The following is a 9,931-nucleotide window of genomic DNA, read 5'->3' as shown; positions in this document are numbered from 1 at the left end:
GATTTTCACCAGGATAATGCTCATCCAAACAAGGAACGTGTCGCTACGTACTGTATATGTGATGGTGTGGTACTCCAGAGGCTGTTAATATCCTGGAATATGTAACCGATAGAGACTGAATAGGACCAGTTCAGATGTCAACTTCGTCGCAGTGCCAATACTTGGGATATCATGGACCACTTGCAACAGCTCTGGGCCTGTTTTCCTCAGAAGGTGATACTACGACTTTTTTATTTTTTTTTATTTTTTTTTTTTTTGGTCATCAGTCTACTGACTGGTTTGATGCGGCCCGCCACGAATTCCTTTCCTGTGCTAACCTCTTCATCTCAGAGTAGCACTTGCAACCTACGTCCTCAATTAATTGCTTGACGTATTCCAGTCTCTGTCTTCCTCTACAGTTTTTGCCCTCTACAGCTCCCTCTAGTACCATGGAAGTCATTCCCTCTTGTCTTAGTAGGTGTCCTATCATCCTGTCCCTTCTCCTTATCAGTGATTTCCACATATTCCTTTCCTCTCCGATTCTGCGTAAAACCTCCTCATTCCTTACCTTATCAGTCCACCTAATTTTCAACATTCGTCTATAGCACCACATCTCAAATGCTTCGATTCTCTTCTGTTCCGGTTTTTCCACAGTCCATGTTTCACTACTATACTCCAGAAGCACATCCTCAGAAATTTCTTCCTCAAATTAAGGCCGGTATTTGATATTAGTAGACTTCTCTTGGCCAGAAATGCCTTTTTTGCCATAGCAAGTCTGCTTTTGATGTCATCTTGCTCCGTCCGTCATTGGTTATTTTATTGCCTAGGTAGCAGAATTCCTTAACTTCATTGACTTCGTGACCATCAATCCTGATGTTAAGTTTCTCGCTGTTCTCATTTCTACTACTTCTCATTACCTTCGTCTTTCTCCGATTTACTCTCAAACCATACTGTGTACTCATTAGACTGTTCATTCCGTTCAGCAGATCATTTAATACTACTTCACTTTCACTCAGGATAGCAATGTCATCAGCGAATCGTATCATTGATATCCTTTCACCTTGTATTTTAATTCCACTCCTGAACCTCTCTATTATTTCCATCATTGCTTTCTCGATGTACAGATTGAAGAGTAGGGGCGAAAGGCTACAGCCTTGTCTTACACCCTTCTTAATACGAGCACTTCGTTCTTGATCGTCCACTCTTATTACTCCCTCTTGGTTGTTGTACATATTGTACATGGCCCGTCTCTCCCTATAGCTTACTCCTACTTTTTTCAGAATCTCGAACAGCTTGCACCATTTTATATTGTCGAACGCTTTTTCCAGGTCGACAAATCCTATGAAAGTGTTCTGATTTTTCTTTAGCCTTGCTTCCATTATTAGCCGTAACGTCAGAATTGCCTCTCTCGTCCCTTTACTTTTCCTAAAGCCAAATTGATCGTCACCTAGCGCATTCTCAATTTTCTTTTCCATTCTTCTGTATATTATTCTTGTAAGCAGCTTCGATGCATGAGCTGTTAAGCTGATGGTGCGATAATTCTCGCACTTGTCAGCTCTTGCCGTCTTCGGAATTGTGTGGATGATGCTTTTCCGAAAGTCAGATGGTATGTCGCCAGACTCATATATTCTACACACCAACGTGAATAGTCGTTTTGCTGCCACGTCCCCCAATGATTTTAGAAATTCTGATGGAATGTTATGTATCCCTTCTGCCTTATTTGACCGTAAGTCCTCCAAAGCTCTTTTAAATTCCGATTCTAATATTGGATCCCCTACCTCCTCTAAATCGACTCCTGTTTCTTCTCCTATCACATCAGACAAATCTTCACCCTCATAGAGGATTTCAATGCATTCTTTCCACCTATCTGCTCTCTCCTCTGCATTTAACAGTGGAATTCCCGCTGCACTCTTAATGTTACCACCGTTGCTTTTAATGTCACCAAAGGTTGTTTTGACTTTCCTGTATGCTGAGTGTGTCCTTCCGACAATCATATCTTTTTCGATGTCTTCACATTTTTCCTCCAGCCATTTCGTCTTAGCTTCCCTGCACTTCCTATATATTTCATTCCTCAGCGACTTGTATTTCTGTATTCCTGATTTTCCCGGAACATGTTTGTACTTCCTCCTTTCATCAATCAACTGAAGTATTTCTTCTGTTACCCATGGTTACTTCGGAGCTACCTTCTTTGTACCTATGTTTTCCTTCCCAACTTCTGTGATGGCCCTGTTTAGAGATGTCTATTCCTCTTCAACTGCACTGCCAACTACGCTATTCCTTATTGCTGTATCTATAGCGTTAGAGAACTTCAAACGTATCTCGTCATTCCTTAGTACTTCCGTGTCCCACTTCTTTGTGTATTGATTCTTCCTGACTAATGTCTTCAACTTCAGCCTACTCTTCATCACTACTATATTGTGATCTGAGTCTATATCTGCTCCTGGGTACGCCTTACAATCCAGTATCTGATTTCGGAATCTCTGTCTGACCATGATGTAATCTAATTGAAATCTTCCCGTATCTCCCGGCCTTTTCCAAGTATACCTCCTCCTCTTGTGATTCTTGAACAGGGTATTCGCTACTGCTAGCTGAAACTTGTTACAGAACTCAATTAGTCTTTCTCCTCTTTCATTCCTTGTCCCAACCCCATATTCTCCTGTAACTTTTTCTTCTACTCCTTACCCTACAACCGCATTCCAGTCGCCCTGACTATTAGATTTTCGTCCCCCTTTACATACTGCATTACGCTTTCAATATCCTCATACACTTTCTCTATTTGTTCATCTTCAGCTTTATTATAGCCTAATCCCAACCGAATTCTTGCATGCAACCAGGCCACACGGGGTGTGAAGTTATCACTGAAATAAATCTACATCAACATTTACATACATACTGTTCAATCCACTATACGGTGCGCGGCGGAGGGTACCTCGTACGACAACTAGCATCTTCTCTCCCTCTTCCACAGCCAAACAGAACGAGGGAAAAATGACTGCCTATATGCCTCTGTACGAGCCCCAATCTCTCTTATCTTATCTTCGTGGTCTTTCCGCGAAATGTAAGTTGGCGGCAGTAAAATTGTACTGCAGTCAGCCTCAAATGCTGATTCTCTAAATTTCCTCATTAGCTATTCACGAAAAGAACGCCTCCTTTCCTCTAGAGACTCCCACCAGAGTTCCCAAACCATTTCCTTAACACTCGTGTGATCAGACCTAACAGTAACAAATCTAGCAGCCCGCCTCTGAATTGCTTCTATGCCCTCCCTTAATCCGACCTGATAGAGATCCCAAACGCTCGAGCAGTACTCAAGAATAGCTCGTATTAGTGTTTTATAAGCGGTCTCGTTTACAGATGAACCACATCTTCCCAAAATCCTACCAATGAACCGAAGACGACTATTCGCCTTCCCCACAACTGCCATTACATGCTCGTCCAACTTCATATCGCTCTGAAATGTTACGCCCAAATATTTAATCGACGTGACTGTGTCAAGCGCTACACTACTAATGGAGTATTCAAACATTAAAGGATTCTTTTTCCTATTTATCTGCATTAATTTACATTTAACTATATTTAGAGTTAGCTGCCATTCTTTACACCAATCATAAATCCTGTCCAAGTCATCCTGTATCCTCCTACAGTCACTCAACGACGTCACCTTCCCGTACACCACAGCAACATCAGCAAACAGTCGCACATTGCTATCCACCCTATGCAAAAGATCGTTTATGTAGATAGACAACAACAGCGGACCTACCACACTTCCCTGGGGCACTCCAGATGATGCCCTCACCTCCGAGGAACACTCACCATCGAGGACAACGTACTGGGTTCTATTACTTAAGAAGTCTTCGAGCCACTCACATACTTGGGAACCAATCCCATATGCTCGTACATTAGTTAGGAGTCAGCAGTGGGGCACCGAGTCAAACGCTTTCCGGAAGTCAAGGAATATGGCATCCGTCTGATACCCTTCATCCATGGTTCGCAAGATATCATGTGACGAAAGAGCGTGTTGCGTTTCGCAGGAGCGATGCTTTCTAATGCCGTGCTGATGCATGGACAGCAACTTCTCTGTCTCAACGAAATTCATTATATTCGAACTGAGATTATGTTCGAGAATACTGCAACAAACCGATGTTAAGGATATTGGTCTGTAATTCTGAGGATCCGTCCTTCTACCCTTCTTATATACAGGCGTCACCTGCGGTTTTTTCCAGTCGCTCGGGAGTTTACGTTGGGCAAGAGATTCACGATAAATGCAAGCTAAGTAAGGAGCCAATGCAGTAGAGTACTCTCTGTACAACCGATTTGGAATCCCATCAGGACATGACGACTTATTTGTTTTCAACCCATTTAGCTGTTTCACAACCCCGGAGATGTCTATCACTATGTCCTCCATTCGGGAATCTGTACGAGACTCAAACGGTGGTATGTTTGTACGGTCCTCCTGCGTGAAAGATTTCTCAAATGCTAAAATTTAAAAAATTTTGCTGTCTTCCGTTGCCAGGCCAGACTGATCAGTGAGTGATCACATACCGTCTCAAGTCGTGAAGTTATTTCGTTTCCTCCTGCTTTTCTAGGTGCTTCAAAGCTTTTAACAGCTAGTGTACTTAAGCTGAACACTGTTGGCCTTGTGTCTGCAGCAGGGTGTTAGTCTAATACACCGACACAGAACCGATATGGAGACAGATTCGGTCATTGGTGGAGACCTTTACAATTATGTGCACAGTGCATAAAGTGTGTGAGTGCAGATATATCAGGTGCTGACTGAAGACAGTGTACTGATCAATAGTACATCAGTATTTACGTCATGTGCAGACTATTATTTGCAGCTATAAGGAATAGTATGTTTTTAGGTTGATTAGTATCTCCAAGTACTTATGGCAAGACAAAGACATTGATGCTTCCACACAGCTTTAACATGCCAGGAAGTTTCATATCAGCGCACACTCCGCTGCAGAGTGAAAATCTCATTCTGGAAATATCCCCCAGGCTGTGGCTAAGCCATGTCCCACAATATCCTTTCTTCCAGGAGTGCTAGTTCTGCAAGGTTCGCAGAAGAGCTTCTGTGAAGCTTGGAAGGCAGGAGACGAGGTGCGGGCAGATTTGAAGTTGTGAGGACGGGTCGTGAGCCGTGCTTCGATAGCTCAGATGGTAGAGCACTTGTCCGCGAAAGGCAAAGGTCCCGATTTCGAGTCTCGGTCGGGCACATAGTTTTAATCTGCCAGAAAGTTCCATTAATGCTTATTTTCCCTGGGCAGCAGGTCAGATGTTGATGTGTGGACACGTGGACACTAAAGGGTTTGTCTATATAACGGGCGTAGTCCACATGGCAGTGCAATTTCGACCATGCAGAACACATCAGGTAGTAAATTAAGAGACGTGTTTGTGGGAAGACTGACTCAGAGAAAAAAACAACAAAACAATGATGTGTGTAAATATGAAGGCACCACATATAAAAATATCTTCGCTTATTCCTGATACACCCTGTATACTCTGCAGACAAATGTAGAGAGTACGTCCCACTGAAACACAGTAGTTAGGTTTTTTCACACTCTGTCCGTGTACAGTGTCTGGGAAGAATGATTGCTCCAGTGTCTCTGTGTACACTGCAACTAATGTAATGTTGTCTCTAGGGAGGCCCACTTGGGGTGTTGTAGAATATTTTATATTGCTTACTTAACGCTGTTTTTAAACACTTTGTGAGGAGGCTTCTGCGGAATAGTTGGCATATATCATGAAGCGAGTGGTGACGCTCTCGCATGGATCAAGAAAACTTGTGACTATTTGTGCTGCCATGATTTTGTTAGGATGGCTGTCGTATTGCCTTAGAATCCTCTCTTGAGGCAAACTGGCCCAACACTGTAAACGGTCCTCAATCCTGGCACTGCGATAGAGTTAACGTCCGAGTTGGTGCAACATATGTTATATCGGGCACTGACAGGAGGATCATGCTCTCCACAGGTGACATCAACATCAGACAGACAGTTCATAGAGACACGTGGCATGCATGGACGCGCAGTGTTCTATACGATCACATGAGATCTATGATTTGTGGACGGACAATGTCGGTAAAACAGATGTGTCGTCACAGTCCCCAAAAGTCACTGTTAGCTGCAACCTGAAGTTAGTCATATCCGATGCCTCCCCACGCCGTGACTCCAGGAGTAACTCTGCTGTGCCTCTCCAAAATATAGTAAGAATGGGACCTATCCAGAGGTATCAACCGTACTCGTCGACCGTGGTTATCCGGGTTGTTGCAGAACTGTGATACGACATTGTAGTGTTAACAGCCGCCTACACATGGGACGGTAATTCCCTTGTCCCGCTGCAGATAGTGTCCAACCAGTGGCACAGTGTGACGTAGACTACTGCCGGGAGTCCATTATCCGATCTCGGATGGCAGGCACAGATGCGAAGAGGCTATGACGTTCTATCCTCACTTGTCATAATCAAATGTAATCGACTTGGGCTTGGATGACGTGTATGCTGGCCCTCATGTTACCATTCACTCAAATGGCGGACAACTGTCGCATCCGAATTCACCACAATTCGAGAAAACGCACGATTCAACCACCCGGCCATATTGCGGCCTACAATGAGATTCGTTTCTAACTCTTTGAGTTCCTGGTCATGCTGCCTCCCACGACAATGTCTCCATATCTTTCACAGTGATCACTCAACGTCCGACACTGTGCCCGCATCTCGTGGTCGTGCGGTAGCGTTCTCGCTTCCCACGCCCGGGTTCGATTCCCGGCGGGGTCAGGGATTTTCTCTGCCTCGTGATGGCTGGGTGTTGTGTGCTGTCCTTAGGTTAGTTAGGTTTAAGTAGTTTTAAGTTCTAGGGGACTTATGACCACAGCAGTTGAGTCCCATAGTGCTCAGAGCCATTCGTCCGACACTGTTCACGCGCGTTATATATGCTACGAGGCCTGGTAACAACACCAGATGCGAATAACACTAATGAAGTGTAATGGCCGATCTACATTAATGGAGAATTGCACATCTAAATAATTACATGGCCACGTCGCACATTGATATTCCTTGGCTAGCAACAGGAAATAAATATCTAACCCGACGGCTCTATCGGCAGTTCGTGTCCCATTCTTGACAGCTTCCTTACGTCAATTCACGAAAGCAACTGTCACTTTTCTTCGCCAGAGCTGGATTTTGATTTTGGACTCCACTATATCGTGTGTTGTTGTTTAACATGATTATAGGTTCATTCCTGTGTTCCAATTTGCGCTCACGTGATTATCTCAGTACATTGTTTTTGGCCGTCCACAGCGTCGATCGTGGTATAAGTACATAACGTGATTCGCGGAAGTAATCTCCCAGTTACTGCTGAACTTCTGAGTAAGAATTATCGACAACGGCGGCAGAAGACTACCTTTATAAGAAGTCACACTAGTGACAACGAGGTGTAGTTACTGAGCCGCCACAAATAGCAATGAACACTGACGAGTTCAATAAACCAGGGCAAATTCGTTTATCCTACTAAAGTCCCCACGTCACATGTGCAAGCTCTGGTACTTTAATAGCGGCACTTTCGGAGCTCACAAACAAATTAAGTCGTGTCGTCTTCTGCCCGTGTCACCAGTACCAGAGAGAATGACATTCTATTGAGTTTCATTGAAACCACAACAAGCTGATCAGTGATGCTCTGTCTGCTACGTGCTTGCTGAATTCGATGCCACTACAAGCCACAGCCGTGGTTTGCCACAGCACTCCACTTGGACGTCGTGGACGAAAGAAGTATGTTTATCTGCCAGCCTACTGAGGGTCGTTCGTTTATGATCAGCACTGATTGGAAGTGATGCAGCGAAACAGGCCCCTAGCCATTCCATGAGCATCTGATGCAATCTTGGTCGCCCCTTAGTGAGAAACTGGCGCTTGTCCTTTACAATAGTCGTCTTGGCACACATAATTGGCTACGCTTACCTAAAGCACGACGGGCTGTCCACGAGAATAATGAGGTGGGGTGCCTCGTGCTGCAAAGTATCAGGAAGCTGGCAACGCCTACTCATCTACATCGCTGCAGCCCGCAGGCCAAGGCTCCGACCGCTGCTCTCTGACTTATGGCACCTACGTCACGACAAGTGGTAGTGGACTTACGTCGAGGACTTGTCCACCAAATTAGTCCGATCTGAATCCGACGCCGGCCGCGGTGGTCTAGCGGTTCTAGGCGCTCAGTCCGGAACCGAGGGACTGCTACAGTCGCAGGTTCGAATCCAGCCTCGGGCATGGATGTGTGTGATGTCCTTAGGTTAGTTAGGTTTAAGTAGTTCTAAGTTCTAGGGGACTTATGACCACAGATGTTAAGTCCCATAGTCCTCAGAGCCATTTCTTTGAATCCGACGGAACAGTCTGTAAACTTCAGGACGCCGGCTCCGCGTCCACAGATCAACGGACCGTACTTTTCACAGATACCTGGTGTCACATACCTCCGGTAAACTACCAAGGGTTTATCGAACCCATGCCAACACAAAATAGCTGGTGGATTGCTTTCTTACGATGAACCGCCACATTATCAAGCAAGTGGTCATAATGATTTCGCAAATCTCCGTAAATTCACCCACAATATGTCCCACGTAATTTATGTACTAATCTCACTATACATTGTCGTATTATTTATAGCTCTAAAATACCATCACTACTGTCTCGTCTGTCTAAGCATCATGCCTTTCGTGGTATCTCCTCTAGTTGTACTGTTAAATATTTTGTTTCACCCCTTGATTAAAGTAATATAACCCTCTGCAGTTAATAGGCTTCGAAATCGTACCAAAATATTGATCCTGACGGTTTCTGTGTCTTACAAAAGTCATATGTGCACGTAACACGTACTCAGCAGTCCTAGTAATTAAGCACTATCCATATAACCCACGGCCAACGGCCATGCCTTAGTGGTAACACCGGTTCCCGTCAGATCACCGAAGTTAAGCCCTGTCGGGTAGGGCTAGCAGTTGGATGGGTAACCATCCGGTCTGCCGAGCGCTGTTGGCCGGCGGGGTGCACTCTGCCCTTGTAAGGCAAACTGAGGAGCTACTTGACTGAGAAGTAGCGGCTCCGGTCTCGGAAACTGACATACGGCCGGGAGAGCGGTGTGCTGACCACGTGCCCCTCCACATCCGCACCCAGAGACGCCTATGGGCTGAGGATGACACAGCGGCCGGTCGGTACCTTTGGGCCTTCATTGCCTGTTCGGTAGGGGTCATATAACCCACGACTTAGTTATGGATAGGTTACTATAGTTGTCCTCCCGACAGTGGAATTCGAGAAACCCGCGTTCAAGGCTTCCGCAGAATAGTCTGAGCGCCTGGTTTGAGCTACACTAGTTCTCTGTTCAAAGGTCCGCGATCGCTTCCGTGAACGGTGCTACAAAATGCTGCTGCTGCTACCGTGCGGCTTCTGAGGATGCATACTGTTATCTTAGAAGCCACGTGTAGCAATTCCTTCGTATCTCGTACGCTACACTCCGGACAAACAATCCACCAGGACAGTGGCTTTTCTTGCCGTCCTGTATGCTATTTTCCCTAGGGTCACAATCCCAGTGATCAGCTAGCTAACACTAAGCACATGTCGAGACTGATAACAGCCCTATTCCAATAGGTTATCCGTACCGCACTCGCTGAAATGTACCCTTAGCAATGAGAAACAGCTCTGTTTTTAAAGCGCAAGCGGACAGCCCTGCCGCCATTACACACTTCCACCTTCCACACAGAAATTCATGACCACGGCACCCCCACACCATTGTGCACAAATCACATGCAGGTGATCGTTCACCTGCTGGTGAAGTTCGTCCGAAGGTGCAATGCCATCAAGAACGCCGGGCGATCTTAGGTGCACCAGAAATAAAACATCTTTCGTCTCAGACACCACGATAGCATCGTAACAGCATGAAGTCGACCATTCCCAATGCAGTTTCCAACTGTTCACGGGTGCTGGACAG

The 9,931-nt window shown here is 45.4% G+C and overlaps 1 pseudogene; it reads left to right on the top strand.

The window, feature by feature from the left end:
* Positions 1-8,867: 8,867 nt before the first annotated feature.
* On the top strand, positions 8,868-8,985 carry LOC126476117 (5S ribosomal RNA; annotated as a pseudogene).
* Positions 8,986-9,931: the final 946 nt, after the last annotated feature.

This window comes from Schistocerca serialis, chromosome 4, assembly GCF_023864345.2.
Source record: "Schistocerca serialis cubense isolate TAMUIC-IGC-003099 chromosome 4, iqSchSeri2.2, whole genome shotgun sequence".
NCBI lineage: Eukaryota > Metazoa > Arthropoda > Insecta > Orthoptera > Acrididae > Schistocerca > Schistocerca serialis.
The sequence above is the reverse complement of the archived record's forward strand: the minus strand, read 5'-3'. Positions and strand labels throughout refer to the sequence as shown.